This window comes from Pinus tabuliformis, chromosome Q (assembly GCF_031772625.1).
Source record: "Pinus tabuliformis cultivar Carrire ecotype Pingquan chromosome Q, CPIR1, whole genome shotgun sequence".
Lineage (NCBI taxonomy): Eukaryota > Viridiplantae > Streptophyta > Pinopsida > Pinales > Pinaceae > Pinus > Pinus tabuliformis.
In genome coordinates this window covers 12,920,012-12,940,734 of record NC_142296.1, presented here as the reverse complement: position 1 = coordinate 12,940,734, position 20,723 = coordinate 12,920,012, and positions in this window count along the sequence as shown.

Below are 20,723 nucleotides of genomic sequence, written 5' to 3'. Positions count from 1 at the left end.
TTATATGGGTTGAAACAAGCTCCCAGAGCTTAGCATGGAAGATTAGATCACTATTACAACAACAAGGCTTCAAGAAGGGAGTGGCGGGAAGTAATCTCTACATAAAGATGGATGAAGGTAAGTTACTAGTCACACTCGTTTATGTTGATGATCTGACTTTTGCTAGCAATAATGATGAGATGAGCCATGAATTTTCTCAAAACATGTCAAAAGAGTTTGAGATGTCGATGATAGGAGAGTTATCTCACTTCCTTGGACTACAAGTATCTCAAACTAGAGAAGGATTGTTTATATCTCAAGCCAACTATCTTAAAGACAAAATTAAAAGATATGGAATGGAAGACTATGCACCCATGAGCACACCTATGACCACAAATTGCAAATTGAGAAAAAATGATGACTCCCCTCCAATAGATGCAACTCATTACAGGTCAATAATTGTAGCCCTTCTGTACTTAACTGCTATGAAACCCGACATAATGTAGGTTGTAGGAATGGTGGGAAGATTTCAATAAGCTCCTAAACAATCCAATTTGTTAGCTGTAAAAAGAATTCTCAGATATTTGAAAGGAACTCCTGATTTCGGTCTTTGGTACCCTAAGAGCTCAACACTGACTGTAACTGCATACACTGATGCTGATTGGGCCGGAAGTGCAGATGATCGAAAAAGTACTAGTGGAAATGCATTCTTCCTGGGAGACTGTTTAGTAGCCTGGCTCAGAAAAAACTAACATTTATATCATTATCCACAGCCGAAGCCGAGTATATAGCTGCAGTAGACTGTTGTACTCAAATAATATGGATGAAGGAATATCTAAAAGATGTCAACATAGGTACAGATCAACCAATTACCATCTATTGTGATAACACAAGTGCTATCAGTCTTAGCAAAAATCCAGTGATGCACTCAAAGACCAAACATATAATGATCAAGTATCATTTCCTTCGTGAAAAAAAAGATCATCTTGGAATATTTCAATACTAAGGAGAAGATAGCTAATATTTTCACAAAACCTCTTCCTCGAGAAGCATTTGAACATCTTCGTCAAAATATGGGGGTTATCTCTTTAGCATCACTCAATTTCGTTCATAAATTTGGTGTAGGACAGGGGGAGCAGTTCGATAGGGGGAGTGTGTATGCATTCCTTTTCCATTGATGTCAAAGGGGGAGAGAAGAAGAATATTGCCATCAATAACAAAGGGGGAGATTATTTACATAGATTGTCATTGATGTCAATATGGCAATATTCGAGGAGCCAGAGGAAGAAAACAGAGCTATCAGAGGAACAAAACAAAGAGGAGTAAAGAGAGCCATCGGAGGAGCAAACAGAGCTATCGGAGGAGCAAAATAGAGAGGAGAAAATAGAGACATCGGAGGAGCAAATAGAGCCATTGGAGGAGCAAAACAGAGCTATCGGAGGCATATCAGGAGTATCGGGAGCAATGGAACCCAAAGAAGGACTATCAGAAGAGTTATAGGAGGCGGAAGAGTCAAAAGAGGCGGAAAAACATATATATGTGCAATATACACTATCGGAGGCAAAAAACATGTATATAGAGGAATACACTATCGGAGGCGGAATATACATATATATCGGAGAAATCATATCGGGGGGTTCTAATATGAGCCACCACCCGAAACCCCCAACTACGATATACATGTGCGATATATATATATATATATATATATATATATATATATATATATATATATATATATATATATATATATATATATATATATATATATAAGTGTTCTGAAGCATGCTTTTCAGTGTACTTCGAATATTCGGGCTCTAAGCCTTGGCGCATTAAAACTTGCGAATTTGCAACATATATACATATATTATATAATTGTGATAAAGCATGCAAACCCACTGAGACACTACAATATGACTTAATGTTATATCGCATCCGCCCTATCGGTACTTGCATATCGCAATACACAAAGGGGTGGAACCCCTTAAAGCGCCAATTGCGATATATGTTGCGGACCTGATGCAACATTGCAATTTGATTTATTGTATATTGCATCCGCCTATCAGACCTCGCAAAGCGCCGATTGCGATATATGCTGCAGACCTCCGGAAGCTATGACTACCGATTGTGATTACACTGTGGACCCGATGCAGGTATAGATGTGGGTGTAAGGTTTTTGAATTCCTCCTATCGGACCGCGCAAAGCGCTGATTGCGATATATGTTGCGGACCTTCGGAAGCTGTAACTGCCATTTGCGATTACACTGTAGACCAGATGTAGGTATTGATGTGGGTGTAATGTTTTTAAAGTCCACCCTTTAGCATTTCAGCCGGTTGTTTTTCATATATTCCTGTGTATTTCGAAAATTGTATTGCGTGGGGTTTGAAGGCCAAAATGCATAAAAATGCACCCGATAGTTCAGGAGGCATGAATGAAAGGTGATTGTGATTGCGATTGTGATGTGGCATGTGGTTCCACCCTGCTGGTACAGTCTCTCCGTAAAACAATAAAGTGTTGTGTATTTCTATGATTATTGAAAAAGAAGTGTTGTTACAGTTTTAACATGGAACATGTTTTCTCTGTGTATTTTCGGTTCTATCTTATGAATTTATGTGTCCCTGGAGTGTTGGTGAACTCGAAGAGACATAGGAAGCTAGAGTGACATGAAGAGCCGGGAAGCTGAAGAACAAGCCAGCGTAGAGGAAGCCAAAGCGACTCGGCAAACCGAAGAGGCAAGCAAGCACAGAGGAAGCTGAAGCGAGCGTTGAGGAAGCCAAAGAGCTAGTGGAAAGCGAAAACGAATAGTTAGAGGCATCAGGAATACATAAAACAAGAAAAAAAAGGAAAGGACTATGTGTGTGCATATAATCAGAGCGAGAGGAAGTCGATATTCAGGCAGAGGCAGGAGAGGCAGGAAAAGCAGGAGAACAGGAGTGAAGCAGAAGCTCAGCAGGCTTGGGAGTAGAGAAATACAACAAAAAATTTATACCAGGTTAGGGTTGGAGCCTCAGAATTGAAAGGATTGGAATCCTTGGGAGTTGGTGCTCCTAACTGCAAAACTATTTCCTTGGAAAAATAGAGTTGGTGCTCTGGAGGTTGGAGCCTCACAAAAGTCCAAGTTGGTGCTTGGCAACTGATTGCAACCATTTATATATTGTATCTATTTCATTGCACTGTTTGTGTTAATAAAAGAATTTACTTCAGCTAGCTATTTCTGCGTTCCATATAGAAAATGTTTTGGTGATAAAAAGAAAAATTAAAAAAAAGGGAGATATACTTATTCACCCCCCCCCCCCCAAGTATTTCCAACATAAAATAGTATCTTAATGACACAAAAAAAGAGCAAGAGATGACTAGTTGACCTAGAAACCTTAGAACTCAATCAAAATTTCACTTAAATCACTTTAAAGCCAAAGAGACAAATTTTCTAATTAACCAAGAAAACTAGACAAAAACACTGGCAAATCCAATCACAAAGGATAGGGAAATACCTTCAAAGGCCAGGACACACTGGATTCTAAAGTAGAAACATTATTTTTTCTTAAATCTCTGAGATCAGCATGGTTGTTAAAGCCAAACACGTGCTAAAAGTGGTTTCAGTGCAACTGTTTTAAGGAAAAGCACACTAGCAATGCGACTATTCAGGGTAAAAATGTGTTGGGCAAGAAAGTTGGGAAAAAATAAAAAGAATTTCAACAAACAATCTAGACCTAACACTCTAAAGGAGTGATCATTCAATGTGAATACCTGTACTAACTCACACTAACTCATAATTCAATGGTCGATCAAACTGATCAAAAGACCAAATCAAGAAAAGAGGTTGAAGAGGCTATAGCTTCCCTAGTGGAGTCCCCATTTTGTTGTGAAGAAAAATCCCCTCTATAGACAGAGGCGATTTCTCTAGCGCAATGAGTGGGTCTAGCAATAAACTGAAAAAACTAATGCATACTTTCCTAGCTTATGTTTAAAAATGTAGAGAGAGAGAGAAGCTTACCTTGCTATGATGCTAATTGCTCAATCCTTTGATGATGACTTCGATCCCTTAGCTTCCCGAATCACTCCTTGCTTTTTCCTTACGTCTTAGTACTTGCAAGAGAGATCAAAGGACATTACAAGATGAAATAGCATACATAGTATATATCAAACATAAACTACTTGATAGATCAAGGAGTATCAAGCTAAATGCATAAATATTTAGACATTTATGGATAGTGATCATCATACGTATATATTAATAAATAAAAAAGAGAAGCATACAACCATTGCCTTGATGTTGGAGACCTCCTTTTGGTGGATTTCCAAGTCCAAGCCAAGACTCTTCAAGCACTCCTTCTCCAAGTTAGATGGGTAGCATTTAGTCATAATCTCAGCATAGGAATGTAGGTAATCAATGACCAACCATTTGGGGCTGGAGGGGATTTGATTTATAAGAAGGAAGAGGGAGCTAGTGATCTAAAAAAGAGGGAGGAAGTTTCACATCTCAAGGGGAAGGAACTTAAAGGTAGGATCAAGGGATCCAAATGGAATATCTCGACCATATCTCTACCAAACAACATCCATCTCATTGTTTCTAGAAGTCTCTAGCATACGAAGCTTCTCCTCAAGATTGAGAAAACCTACCAGAAGAGGTTCAGCATGGGATTTCATATCAAGACCCACACTGGAAGCACTGGGTCAAAGAATAGTAGCCCATCATCAGCACAAGCAAGTAGTGGAGTGTTAGGGTATTCCGACACATAGGAAATAGATAAGTATAACTTGGTCTAGTGTAGAGTTAGGTAAAGTTTGTTTCTTTACTATGTACTTCTGTAACTTATAGTCTCACGGTCACGATATGTTACAGACATGAAGTGATCTAGTGGGTCATTCTCTCCTTGATATTACTGACACTTGATCCATGTCTTAACACCCAATTAGTCCATTATCTCTATTTAAAGAGCATGGAGGGTCATTTGTAGGGTGACTGTACATGAGAGAAGCTTATGTAAATTTTCTTTCTTTTATTAATAAATTGCTTGAAGTGGCCACATTGGCTCAGGCCGTGGATTGTTTCCCTCTTTGAGGGTTTTAACCATGTCAAGAATAATGGTGTATTGATCTGTGATCTATTTGTGAGCGGTATCCTTTGGTGTTCTATCTGAAGAACTTACCCTGTAAATTCCTACATGGTATCAGAGCTATTTGAGGGCCACATCCGTTCGTGATCCAAATTCGAAGCCAGTACAACTACATTCGACTATCGTTTCCTAGATCTATTGTTTCTACTGCTTTTGGCCCGAGAGGACTGCTCTATTTTGTTAGGAGCATCTGTTCCAGTGAAGAACCCCTTTCATTGCACGCAAAAAGGTTTCTGGTAGCCCTAGCTACGTCATTTTTAAGATCTAGAAGCAAAAAGGGCTTTTTCAAGTAAGCACACACTCCAAAGCTTCAGTGACTAAAAAGAAAAAAAACAAAACCCCTTCCTATTTTCCAAAAATTACTAACCTTTTAAACTAGCCCACTTGTCCAAAGTTACTTTATGAGAATAGAGGTCTTGGGTTCAAGTTTTTCTTTTTGTTGAGTTACTTTTTCAAAAAGCACATGTAACTTATGTTTTAAAGTTACTTTCTGTAAAAGTTTCCTCACCCATTATAAAAAGTGAGTAACTTATAATTCTAAAGTCTCTTTATCTTTTATTTAAGTTACAATTTAGTGGGTAGCTCATAAAGTACCATTGTAAAAGTGACTTTCACTTATTTATAAAAGTGGGTCACATATTTGTTTTTAAAGTAAGCTAATTAGATTAAGTTTGGAAAGGGTTTTTTTTTTTAAATATAACATTATTATTCATTTCTGCACATTCACATACTTCGTCGGCATCTTCAACAACGTTTCTTCAAAAATCCATAACTTCTTCATCCGAAAGCCATTTTTTTTTAATCAGCCTAATTTTTCGAGATCTTTCCATTGGAACACTTACTTTCAACATCTACAGCTTCAGTTTCTATTAAAATGGAAATTCCATGCCAAGTTATTCTTGAAAACACCAACTACTTCCAATGGTTATCCTACATTGTGGATTTACTTAGAAGTAAAGGTCTTTATAGAATAGCCTTAGGCCAAGAATCTAAACCTAAAGATGAAGATAAGGCAGCCAAATGGGAAAATAGGCAAGATCAAGCACGTGGGTTGATAGGGATGTCTATTTCTTTAGACCTTAGATTCCATATCGCAGAACTTGATACCCCTGATGAAGCAATGAAACAGCTCAATAAAGTTTTTGGAATTAAAAATGAAATTAGAGCCCATCAACTTGAAAATGAGTTGCTTACGTTGGACCCCAATAATGTTTCTTCCATTGAGGATTTTTTTTCCAAGTTTAAGACCCTTAGACTTCTCTTGGAAGGCATTAAGGTTAAGAAAGAAGATGGTAGCCTTATCTATTCCATTCTTACTAAGTTAGTACCAGCCTACTCTGTGTTTGTTTCCACCTTCCATTCTACTAGAGAAGCCTTTATTTCTCAAGGACAAGCCTACAAGTCCCCCTATTTTGTTGCCTTTTGTGATTCTTTAATAAGAGAACAAGAAAAACTCTTATATCTTGGTCTTCTTAATCTTGGAAACTCTTCTAAGAAAGCCTTAGCCGCCCAACAACAACCAAGTTCAAAGAATCCTAAAAAGCAGCATCCTAAAAAGAATGGTCCTAAACCAACCAAGGGTCCTAAGCACTTTCAATCTCAAAATGAAAAATCAATTCAACAAAATGATAAGGCAAATAAAAACAAAGGGAAGAATACTGATAGACATTGCAACTTTTGTAATTGAGATGGCCACTTAGAATCCAAATGCTTTAAGAAGATGGAAGCCTTGGAAGCAACAATGAAGAAGCATAGCATCCATTTGGAGCACTCTTCAACTTCAAGTTCATCTTCAGGAATAACACTTTCTGCATGTGGTTATCAAGCATCTCAATCTAGTTATGCATTAAATGTATCTTCTTCTTCTCATTCTCATGAGTGGCTCATTGATTCTGGAGCTTCTTATCACATGGCCAAAAAACAAGGCCATGTTTTCTTCTTTAAATGATTGTAACACCAAAAATATATATGTTGGTGATGATAGATCTCTTAGTGTTGTAGGGACTGTAAGTATTCATCTATACAATGGTCAATTTAATGATGTATTATGTGTTCCAACCTTATCCTGCAACTGTTTATCTGTATATCAGATAACTCATTCAGGTGAAGGTAAAATCGTTGAATTTTCACCTCATGATGTTGTAATTGAGGACCTAAGAGATCCTAGACACATTTTAGCTACTGGCATTGCTGATGATTCTACAAGGTTGTATAATTTTAACAACATTGGTTCATCAACTCTCCCCTCGGTATTTGTTTCTCATAATGATGAAGTGAGCAAACTTTGGCATGAGCAATTTGGTCACTTAAACTATCACTCCCTTCAAAATCTGTGTAAATAAAATATGGTGACAGGTCTTCCTATGGTATCTTGCATAGATGGTGCTTGTTCTGGATGTGTACTCGGAAAACATCATCATGATAGTTTTGAAAAACGTGCCTCTCGGCATGCCTCAGCCCCTTTACATCTTATGCATAATGATTTATGTGGTCCACTTCTAGTTGTTTCATTCGCTGGCTACAAGTATTTCTTAACTTTCATTGATGATTTCTCCAGACGCACTTGGGTATAATTCTTAAAACTCAAGAGTGAAGTATTTAACATGTTCTTGGCCTTTAAAGCCTTTGTTGAGAAATAATCTGGACATCAAATTCTTAGGCTAAGATCTGATAATGGTAGAGAATATGTTAACAACAAATTCATTAACTTTTGCGCTGAGCATGGAATTCAAATGAAACATATTGTTCCATATACTCCACAACAAAATGGTCTAGCTGAAAGGAAAAATTGCACCTTCAAGGAAATGGCTAATTGTATGCTTCAATTTAAAGGACTTAGTCTTAATTTTTGGGCAGAAGCAATCACTGTGCAAATTACATAGTAAACCGCACTCCTACTAAGGTTTTAGAGAATATCACTCCAGAAGAAGCATGGAGCTCAATTAAACCAAATGTAAGTCACTTTCGTGTTTTTGGAAGTGAAGCATGGGCCCATATTCCTGATGAGAAACATAAAGCCTTAGAACCTAAGAGTGAAAAATGTGTTTTTGCTGGATATTCTGAAGATGTCAAATGATATAGACTTTTTCACCTAAATCCAAAAATGTTATCATTAGAAGAGATGTAAGTTTGCTGAAAATATATTGGCCTACGAGCCTAGTTCGGCAGATGTGCCACCTCTCTCTATCCCTTCTACTTCTGAAAATATTTCTTCTTTAGATTATGACAATGAGGATGAAAATCCTCCCCCACCTTCTTAGGATCCTCCTTCATCTCCTCAACTTCCAAAATGGGTTCATGCTACTCGGGATGCAGCAGGTTCTCTTACAGGTGATCATGCAGATCAATGATGTACACATTCTCAGTTTGATAGAGCCTCTTCTTTGTTGGCTCAAGCTTCAGCGAATTATGATCCTAACACCTTTTCAGAAGCTTTAGGACATCCAGATTGGGATGCAGCTATGAATGAAGAATATCGTTCATTATTGGCAAATCATACATGGGATCTTGTTCCTCTTCCAAAGGGAAGAAAATTTGTTAGATGTAAATGGGTTTACAGAACCAAGTTTGGACCAGATGGAAAAGTTGATAAACATAAAGCTCGTCTTGTTGCTAAGGGATTTTCACAAGTTGAAGGCATTGAATATATTGAAACCTTCTCCCCTGTTGCCAAAATGAACTCTATCCACCTTGTTCTTTCCCTTGCTATCTCTTTCAAATGGGACTTCCATCATATGGATGCTAAATCTGCCTTCTTGCATGGGGACTTGCATGAAGAAATCTATATGGAAAAACCTCCTGGCTTTATACAAATAGAATCCAACCTTGTATGTCAACTTAAGAAATCCATTTATGGTCTCAAACAAGCCCCTCGGGCTTGGTATGCCAAAATGGATAGCTTTGTTTTAGATACTAGATTTTCTAGGTTTTATTCTGACAATAATGTCTACACCAAGAAAGTGGGTAATTCTCTTATCATTCTTGTTCTTTATGTTGATGATCTTATCTTTACTGGTAGTGATACCAACCTTATAAACCATGTGAAGTCCAGCCTTAAAAATCAGTTTGAAATGACAAACTTAGGACACTTGCATTATTTTCTTGGTCTTCATGTCTTGCAATCGAAGGAAGCTATTTCCCTTTCCTAGTCCAAGTATGCCTGTGATCTTCTACGCCACTTTCACATGGAAGATTGTAAGCCAACTCCTTCTCCCTTTCAATCTGGATCCAAACTTTTAGTCACTTGTACTTCCCCTGAAGTTCATGCTACCTTATACCATCTGTAGAAATTTCTCTATAGATCAGCGAGTTCTGATACCATGTAGAAATTCTGCAAATTCTCTACAAATATCGCTCCTTTAAGACCATGTAGAAAATCTGACTGTAGATTAACCTGATAATGCAATATACCAAAGCAAAATACTATATTCTACTTCTACTATCAATTTGCAGAAGCTTAAAGATTTGAGCAAGATCAAGCTGAACACATATAACTAGAAGAAGAAGAATCAATGCACATGAAACACAAGAAATACTCAAGAGAAAGCCTCAACTAAAAAACCCCACTATCTATATTATCATACAAGGTGGAAATACATCAGAATTATACAAAGCCTTAGCTCTCACAACTAGCTATCTCTCAGTACAATCCTCCTGGAAACTCACAGGAAATCAAATCTTCTCACAAGCCTTCTCCTCTGCCCTCCAATCTCTTATTTCCTTGCACAGTTACCTCTGGGATGATCTCCTTCACCCAGTGTAACACTGCTCTAACACACTGTCAGAACTGCGCAATCCTCAAGGAACCTTACCTTGACTGCATGGATGAGTTTCCTTTATAGGAAAACACATGCAACTGATAGTAACATGTCCTTGACATTTAGCTCGACTGGGCCTTTCTGAGAATAGACATGCATGAGTTTCTAATGAGAGAATCTTTAGTTATCTGGAGTACACTTGTTGAGTGCATGCATGCATCAACTGACTAATAACTCATAATTAGTTCCTTAAACAGTTTAGAACTAATTTAACTTGACTTAACTCAGTAAACTGAGCTAACTAATTACAACTCAAATATAACTCAATCTTATCTCTTTAATTAAGGGATAATCTCCTTAATTTAAGGGATAACTGTTGCATGACTTCAGAAAGACTTCTAACTTTAATTTCTCCAACTAATTAATCCATAATGAATTAATTAATTATTTCCAAGCAGCTGGTGAGATTAAATTTTAATTTTAATTCAAGGACAAATTAAAATTGGAATATTCTGGATTCTATTTTTATCATTTCTTGTTGCTATTTTCAACACTCCCTCTCAACAAGAAAGGAATTCAACTTGATCCCAATCCTGAACCTTTGGAATGTTCTGCATGCAACACTTCTCTCAAGTGTTGTTGCTCCAGCAATCTCCAGAAACAAAAAAAAAAAAAAAAAAAAAATCCAACCTGAATCAGAATGATGCCTCTATCATCAAAGTCTCTGACTACTATTGCCTCTGTCGACTGAAAACTTTGTGCTTCTACTGACTCAGCCTTTCTGCACTATTGTCAATCCCTCTCTACGCTCTTTAGTATCTGACTGCTCTAGCCTCTATCACTTTGATCTTTGATTGCATCAAGCCCACTGATTTCTCTCGCTACTATGTACTTTGGGCTCCCATAGCAAGGTACGATCCATGAGATAAAATCTCTCAATGGACCCTGCCCAATTTCAGCCTTCTTGGGACTCACTCCACATCACCCCACCTCACACTTGGAGGTATGGTTGCATGTGATCCCACTGCTGACTTCTTCAATTGTGGCTCCTCCACAATTGTCTGAGACTTCTTCTGGGACTGCATGTTGAGAGGTAATTTACTCTTCCTCTCAACCACCAAGTCTCTAACATTTGCCTTTCTCCTCAAGGCTTTGCATGCATCTTGAACCTCAAGTGCATATAGGTTCTTGACTCGTGAACCAATCTGCTTCACCTGTCTCATGGTGATGTGTCTAAGGAAAACCTTTCCCTTACTAAAGATAACATCGTAGCCTTTTTCCTCCAACATCGCGACTGATACCAAGTTCTTCTTCAGTTCAAGCACATACTTCACATTTGTCAAGGTGATAGGAGCTCCATGCTCCCTCTGAAAAGCAATCGTGCCCACTCTTGAAACACTAAACCTTTCATCGTCACCCATCTCTATGCGCATCTTGAGGTGTTTCTCCTCCAAGGTATGGAATAAAATTTTATCGTTGTTCATGTGGAATGAGGCTCCACTATCAAGATACCAACCACAACCCATCATCGATGACACCATGCATGTGATGAGGGTGAAGTCCATTTCGAATTGAGAGGCTAATGCCTCACCTTATGATCCTTCCAAGGATCCCTTCTTGGACTTCTTCGATGGGAAATTAGTCGCATAATGTCCCATCTCGTGACAATTAAAGCATCTCACTTTAGACTTGTCAACCTTCTTCCCTCCATGAGAAGAATTCAATTTGGAATGGGATGCCTTCCCCTTCCCTTTCCTTTCCTTACTTGCTAAGGCCAAATTTTCTTCATCATCATCCTTGGATAAAGAACCATCTCGTGTGCTCCTCCTGATCTCCTCCTACATGAGATCTGACCACAGTCGTTTCCAATCCAATAGTTTCTCCCTTCCATTCACAAAGTCCTGGTAGCTATTCCAGCTCTTTGGAATGCCAAGCAGAGTGAGGCTCACCATATCATCATCGGAAATAATTATTCCCACACTTCCAAGCTCATCTCTACAAGTGGTGAGCTTGTTCAGATATGTGGAAATAGTATCGTCATTCTCCATCTTGATTCTTCGAAGCTTATCCTTGAGCACCAATTTCCTCTGGTTGCTACTGTTCTGGTAGAGGTCCTTCAATGACTTCCACATTGAATATGGAGTATCCTTCCCATGGAGACTCGAGACAATATGGTCTCTAACTCCCTCAAGGATGATCCGTCTCACTCTCGCCACACACTTCTTCCATTCAGCCAACTCTTGTGCATTAGTTGAACCTGGCTTTGGGATTTCTTGATCAATGAAATCCTTCAATTCGTTGTCTTCTAATACTGCCTTCGTGCGATCTTTCCATGCTATGTAATTTGAGCTGCCTTCCAAGGCATACTTGAGTCTCAAGCCATAGAACACCATTGGCCAAACTTGAAGTATGATAAGAATTCGATTTGCACCTGCAACCCCGAACTTCAAACTTTGAATTCTCTTCTTCTTATACTTTTCACAGTGTTATCACCTGGATTGAACCTCAAACTGAAGGAAAGCAATGCCAGGGTAACCACAAACCATGCTTAGCCAAGTAACTAGCCCTACTAAGCTGGGAGAAGGATCTCTCTATAAGGATCTCAGCTAAGATGACTGGATCAGGAAATGATTTTAGGCTAGGTATAGTAGCACGAAATTTTGATTGGATTCTGAAGGGGCTTTGCTGGCTTAGGAGGAGATGGATAGTTTAGGGCTAGGGAATTAGGTCAAAATTGCAGGGTGTTCAATGGGGCAAGGTAGGCATAAGGTTTATCACTCCAAGGCTTGATGGGTGAGGTGTTTAAGATTGGCGAGAGACTAGGAAGAGCATGTGATTATCATGGATCCTTCCCAAACTGTAGAAAACATATAATGGTGAATATTTTCCCAAAGCAGAGCAGTGATGTAATGAATTATGCCTATCAACTTGAAAGCATTCACTTAGAAGCAATGAAATGATTAACGAAATACACAAAACATAATAAAATATGATCACAAGATAAGAAACTGTAATAAAACTCCATACCACATGGATCCCATAAAAATAGCTGCAATTCTTATTAATCTCCTGCTAAACTGCTACAAAATGATGTACAATCAAGGTCTAAGCATCCAGCTGAGTCCAACCCTTTACAATGAGAAAGAAGAAGAAGATATAGGCTTTGTTTCAACCTCCTCCCATCCTCAAGGGTTGAATCCCTAAGATGAGGAGCTAATCTAACCAACACTGAACAAGAAACAAGAATATAAGCATCTTAACAACTTGCCTCTAAAAGTGAAAAACTGATTCATTTGAGCTCAAATTGACTTTTAATGTAATGAATCTACCCTCTACTACTAATTATCCATCATATTTACATGCCAAGTCATCATTTACAATGGTAAAACATCCTCCATGAGAGAAAATCCATGAACATAGTCAAAAAATGGAAAAATAGCCATCCTGTGCAAATTTGCCCTACGTGCAGCGCCACTAGCCCAACGTGCAACGCCACTTTCAGGTCCCTTTTGGAGGCCTTCGTGGTATCCAAATTGTGCTCATGATAGCTCATTGGAAAGGTATTCAAGTCTACTTTCCTGATCCAAAATGGATCCTAAACACCCTCTAAGTCTTCAAACATCCAAAAATATTGCATAAGAAGAACCTTTAAAAATGGTGGATTACACTATCGGGAGTGAAAAACACAAGGAAACAGCGGAAAGAGAGCCTATCGGAGGCTTGGACAGTGATGCACAGGAGCCATCAGATCTGTCCGATCAATGGTCTAGATCCGATCGGCATATCGCAGTTAGCGGAGGCTATCGGAGGCTACCACATAAATATTGCGACAACGATCAGCACGGTCAACGAGGACCATCGATCAAGCACGCAGATCGACGGCCAGGGTTAACTCGTGATATTGTGTTGGAGAAACACATGGGAGCGCTTACCAATGGCCCAGGGCTTATGTGATATGCGATTGCGACAAGTCGCATCACAATATCGCGTCGGAGCAGTACAACAGAGCGGGGCCGATATACATATGACTTGCGATAACCAGACCTGATGGAGTTATAGATGATATTTTATATATTTTGAGATCAGGAAAACGACATTTTCCTTTGTATTTTGCATTTTCGTCAAATACACAAAATGCAAAGGAAATGCACCCGATGTGATGAGGCAGACCTAATGGAACTTATAGATGAAAATATATAGCATTTCAAGTCTGCCATAAAGCCATTTTGCGATATTTTCAGTGTTTTAATGTATTTTTCAAATACAAAGGGAAACCAAAAAACGAGCGGGATTTCGGGTGGGCCATAGGTAGTAAGTGGTTTTGGCGGGCTCCGCCCAAGCCATACACTCGCTGCCACGTGGCTAGGCGCCGGAGAGAGAAAACCACCCTTTTCAGGCGAATAATCTCCGTGCGTGTTACCCACCCGAAATCAATAATAGTTGTTGATCAACGATTACTTGTGATGGCGCCTGAAGACGGATCTAAAAGGATACAAGGTGAAATTAATGATTTTTGAAGTCTGATAAGCTACGTTTGGGCGAATTTTTACAAGGTTTTTGTGTATTCTCTGTGTAAATAGAGAATGACCATTTTTGGGATTTCAAAGGCACCAATGGTCCATTCCATTACAGAACAGGTGGCCACCATCCTTGAAGGTGTTTAGCAATGATTGCTAACACTCAGAGGGGGATCTGAGTGGACAGAGGCCGGGAAGCCAGAGAGCCCAGAAGAGGAAACAAACAGACAGTGTAGATTGGCTTAAAATCCACAGAAGACAGAAGACAGAGGCAAGCAGTGTTGAGACAGAGCAAAGACAGAGACAGAGAGTGAGAGGGAGAGTATGTGTACTCAGAGAGGCTTGAGGGATTCAAGCAAACTCCTGTTGTATTTGTATCTGTTGTGTTGAGACTTAATTTGAGCTCGCATTTTGTAAAATTCTACTCTTGAAGACATAATAGAGAGGTCACCACTGAAGGCTGGACCAGGAGACGTAGCCCAAGATTTTTGGGTGAACTCCCTATTAAACTTGTTGTGTTATGTGTGTTTTCCTATTATGTTTCTTTAACTGCTTCATTGTCTATATTATTCACAATCTTATCAATCCATTGCACTAAGTAATATATACAAATAGTGGTATCAGAGCTTTAGGTTTGCTAAGGTTAGACAAGCTTGTGCTGGATTGTTGAATGCTACCTAGGTCAAAGCTCAAACTAGGAGAAGGAGAACTTGTTGAGGCTAATCCAGAAATTGGAAGAGTCTATCCTAGGAGTAAAATGGTAGAACAAACCCCATTGGAATCAGAATCTCAGTTCATGGACATTTTCATGACCATGAGAGCCATGGTGGAAGAAATGTATCGAGAATTTAAGAAAGGTAGAGGTGAAAGTACTTCAACCTCCAAACAGGACAAAGGAGTAGAAGAACCTTCTCTAGATGCCCCAGAGGCCAAAGGGAAAGTGGAAAATCTTCCTCCATCATCTCCTCCACTATCACCTCCATCATCCTCATCTCCTAGCCCTGAAAAGAAAAATAAGAAATCATCTGTGATTAAATTAGATGTGAAATTTGATTTGCCAATCTATGATGGAGAATTAAATGCAGAAAATCTAGATAACTGGATTAGACAGATTGATGTATATTTCAGGGTGCAGAACATTGATTCAGAAAGGAGAAAAATTCAGTTGGCTAGCCTTCGTCTTGGAGGAACTGCCCTAGTGTGGTGGGAAGGAAAGACACAAGCTGATTTGAAGAAGCATGGTAAAATTCTTTCTACCTGGAATGAATTTGTTTCTGCCATTAAAAAACAATTCTATCCACTAGCTTATATGCAGCAAGCAATGATGAGTTGGAAAACTCTTCGCCAATTAAAGGGGCAAAGTGTACAAAGCTATACCCAGGAATTTAGAAAAAGAGCTTTAACTCTAGGCATTTCTCTAGACTCACTTGAAACTTTGTTGAAGTATATAGGTGGTCTACATATCTATTTGAGGCACACCATTCTCATGTTTAACCCCACTAGCCTAGATGATGTATCAGTTCAGGCTACACATCTAAAGGCTAGAGGCAAGAATGTGAACCCAGAGATTGGGGGATCATCAAAACCCTCTGCAAGAAAGAACAAGGAAAATAAGAAGCAAAAATGGAAGGAGAGGAAGGAAAATGTTGTACAGAAAGACAAACCTTCATGCACTCACTACAAGAAGGATGGGCAATATGATGAGCACTGCTGGTCTTTGCATCCGGAGCTAAAACCCAAGAAGTTCGGTGGTAAAAAGAAGAAGACTGTTGCTGCTATTTAGAAGGATTTGGGGTCAGACTCAGGTGATGAAACAACAGTCACAACCACAGGTATAAAAGGTAAAAATTCTGAAGCATCTACAAGTTATTCTGCACAATCTATTGATAATGAATAAAATGAGAGGAAAATACATGAGCTTTTTCATATTAGAGTTATTTCCAAGCATCAAAATATTGATACTTTATTTGATAGTGGTTCACAAGTAAACTTCATTTCTGAAACAATTGTAAAGAAGTTGGGCTTACTAACAACACCTCACAAGAAGCAATATCCATTAGCTTGGGTATGCGATAAAGCAAAACCACAAGTGACTAGACAATGTAAACTTAGGTTTGCTATTGGGTCAACTTTTGTAGATGAGGTTGAGTTGGATATAGTTCCCTTGGATATATGTGGTATTGTTTTAGGAAGTCCTTACTTGTATGATAGAAAAGCCATTTTCTATAGAACTGAAAATAAGTATCAACTCACTAAAGATGGAACAGAATACATTGTAAGAGCTCATAAACTCAAAAATAAATACTCTCTCATAAACTCATGGCAAATGAAAAGAATTGTAAATTCATGCAAGCAATTTTTACTAATGGTTGTAAAGAAAAAGACCCCTGATAAAACCAATGTATTTGAAGGCTGTGATGCTAAATAGAAAGCTGATTTAGAAAAAAATTGTTTCAGAATATGATATCCTATTTCAAGAACCTAAAGGTCTATCACCCAAAAGGGAAATAGTACATGATATTCATTTGCAACAAGATGCTCCATTGCCTAACATTGGAATGTACGGGTTATCCGCTTTAGAGAATGCAAAGATCAAGAAGCAGGTACAAGAGCTGCTCAATAAAGGGTTCATAAGACCAAGCACATCACCATGTGGATCTCCAATCGTACTGGTGAGAAAGAAAGATGGTTCGTGGAGGATGTGCATTGATTACAGAGAACTGAATAAAATAACGATCAAGAATCGTTATCCTCTTCCACGCATAGATGATCTATTAGATCAGTTGAAAGAAGCAATTTACTTTTCCAAGTTGGACTTGTGTAGTGGCTATCATCAGGTCAGAGTAGCATAACAAGATGCATGGAAGACTGCTTTCAAAACAAAGAAAGGGCTGTATGAATGGCTAGTTATGCCTTTTGGCTTAACTAATGCTCCTGCCACTTTCACGAGAGTTATGAATGATGTACTCAGACCTTTTATTGATGATTTTTTAATTGTATATTTAGATGACATTCTTGTTTTCAGTAAAACATGGGAAGAAAATTTGAAGCATGTAAAGTAGACTTTAGATGTTTTGAAAAAAGAAAATCTCTATGTGAAGCTATCAAAATGTGAATTTGGCAAAACATCTTTAAATTATTTGGGTCATATTGTAGGGGGTGGTGAATTGAAGATAGATCCCTCTAAGGTCGAAGTCATTGTAAACTAGCCTAAACCGAAATCTGCTACCGAAGTTAGGAGTTTCCTAGGAGCAGTACAATATTGGAGAAATTTTATTGCTAACTTTTCCTTGATTGCAGCTCCCTTACATGCTTTAACAAGATTGAACAAGGTGTTCCAGTGGGGAGGCAAATAGCAGAAAGCCTTAGACACCTTGAAAGAAAAAATTAGTACAGCACCAGTACTAGCACTGCTAGATCTTCAACGACAATTTGAGATTGAAACAGATGCCAGTGACTATGCCATGGGATCAGTGTTGATGAAACATGGTAAACCCATATGCTATCATTCTGAGACATTTAATTCTGCAATAGTTAATTATCCCACATATGATAAAGAATTGTATGCATTAGTGCAAAGTGTGAAAAAGTGGAAACATTACCTATTGGGAAAAGAGACAATTATACATACAGATCATCAACCACTTTAATATTTGCACTCACAAACTAAATTGCAGCAATCACTACACTATAGGTGGATGGGTTTCCTACAGCAGTTTCATCTTGTCATCAGATATAAGAAGGGCATACACAATAAGGTTGCAGATATGCTATCTAGACCAATCATAAATGCATCTACTATACTTAAGCATAACTCAGTATTCCATGAAAGCTACATTGAAAAATATGCTCAAGATGTAGATTTTAAGGATGTATATGCAACTTTAAGTCATGGCAAACAAGTAGAAGAATTGGATTATCATGTTAAGGACCAACTCTTATATCATTTGGGAGAGTTATGCATTCCTCAAATTGAAAGATTTAACATAATCTGAGAAGCACTTACTTCTCTAATATCAAGTCATTTTGGTGTAAGTATAACAGTTGCACAGCTTCAAAGGTTTTGTTATTGGCTAAGAATTCATGAAACAGTTTCTAGATATATTAAAGGTTGTACTATGTGTGCTAAAAGCAAGCCCAGTAATAGAAAATTAGGTTTGTACACTCCACTTCCAGTTCCTTCTTGTCCTTGGGAAAGTGTTTCCATGGACTTTGTTGGGGGATTGCCAAAATCTAGAAAGGGTCATGATTATTTATATGTTATTGTGGATAGGTTCAGCAAAATTTTGTATTTTAATAACTTGTAACAAGCAAATTACAGCTGAACAAACAACAAAGTTGTTCTTTTAGCATGTATGGGTTCATTTTGGGTTACCCACTTCTATTGTATCTGATTGAGATTCCCGATTTGTTGGGAAGTTTTGGTTAAGTCTATGGGAGTTGATGGACACTAGATTGAAAAAGAGCACAACATTTCATCCACAAATAGATGGCCAAACAGAGGTAGTCAACAGGACAGTGATCCAGTTTCTCAGGGGCTATTGCAGCAAGCATCCCAAGCTTTGGGATGAACATTTATGTTATGTGCAACATGCTTACAACTGTGCTAAACACTCTTCTACATAGAGATCTCCTTTTGAGACTTGTTTTGGTTTTACACCAAAGTCTTCCTTGGATTTTGTCTTTGCAAAAGACATAGCAGTTGATGGACACAGTGATGTAGACAAAGAAACCAAGTTCATTGAACAGATCCAAGAAATTCACCAGGCAGTATAGGAACAGTTGGAGAAGAGCCAGGCCAAGTACAAGGCAAGGCATGACAAGCATCGAATTGAGCATAGCTTCCAAGTTGGTGATCAAGTATGGCTGTACATCAGAAAGATAAAATGCAAGGTGAAGGTAAAAAGCTGAAGCCAATAAGGTATGGGCCTTTCAAGATACTTGAGAAAATTGGTGAAAATGCTTTTCGCCTTGATTTTCCAGCTTACATGCATATCTATTCAGTAGTTAATGCAGAGAAATTGAGATTGTTTGAACCTTCATGGATTGAATATCCTGAAGAGCAAAGCTAGTTGCCTTCTATTGATGATCTGTTGCTTGAATATCTCAATGAGTTGCAGGAACATATAGTTATGGACAGGAAGGTGAGAACTACGTGCAGAGGGGATGTTGAGTACCTCAAAATCGGACTCAAAGGTTCAAAACCAAGCAATGCACGATGGATGGAAATTGGACAAGTGAGGAAGTTGTATCCTCACTTGATCGATGCTTGAAAACCAACTTTTGGTGGTCCAAAAGCTTTCTCAGTGGGAAGGCGTGATCCAAAATGGATCCTAAACACCCTCTAAGTATTCAAACATCCAAAACTATAGCATAAGAAGAACCTTTAAAAATGGTGTATTACACTATCAGGAGTGAAAAATACAAGGAAACAGCAGAAAGAGAGCGTATCAGAGGCTTAGACAGTGATGCACAGGAGCCGTCAGATCTGGCCGATCAACGGTCTAGATCTGATTGGCATATCGCAATCGGCGGAGGCTATCGAAGGCTATCAGAGGCTACCACATAAATATTGTGACAGCGATCAGCGTGGTCAACGAGGACCATCGATCAAGCATGCAGATCGACGACCCGGGTTAACTCACGATATCACATCGAAGAAACACACGGGAGCGCTTACCAACGGCCCAAGCCTTATGCGATATGCGATTCGAACAAGTCGCATCGCAATATCGCGTCAAAGTAGTACAATAGAGTGGGGCCGATATACATATGAGTTGCGATAGACGGACCGGATAGAGTTATAGATGATATTTTATATATTTTGAGATCCGGAAAACGACATTTTCCTTTTTATTTCACATTTTCGCTAAATAAACGAAATGCAAAGGAAATGCGCTCGATGCGATGAAGCGGACCCGATGGAACTTATAGATGAAAATATATAGCATTTCAAGTCTACCATAAAGCCATTTTGTGATATTTTCAGTGTTTTAATGTATTTTTCAAATACAAAGGGAAACCACAAAACGAGCGGGATTTCAAGTGGGCCAGAGGCGGTAACTGGTTTTGGTGAGGATCCACCCAAGCCAATACACTGGTTGCCACGTGGCTAGGCACCGGAGAGAGAAAACCACCCTTTTCAGGTGGGTAATCTCTGTGCGTGTTAGCCACCCGAAATCAATAATAGCCATTGATCAACGATTACTTGCAATGGTGCCCGAATATGGATCCGAAAGGATACAAGGTGGAATTAATGATTTTTGAAGTCCGATAGGCTACGTTTGGGTGGATTTTTACAAGGTTTCTGTGTATTCTCTATGTAAACAGAGAATGACCATTTTTGGGACTT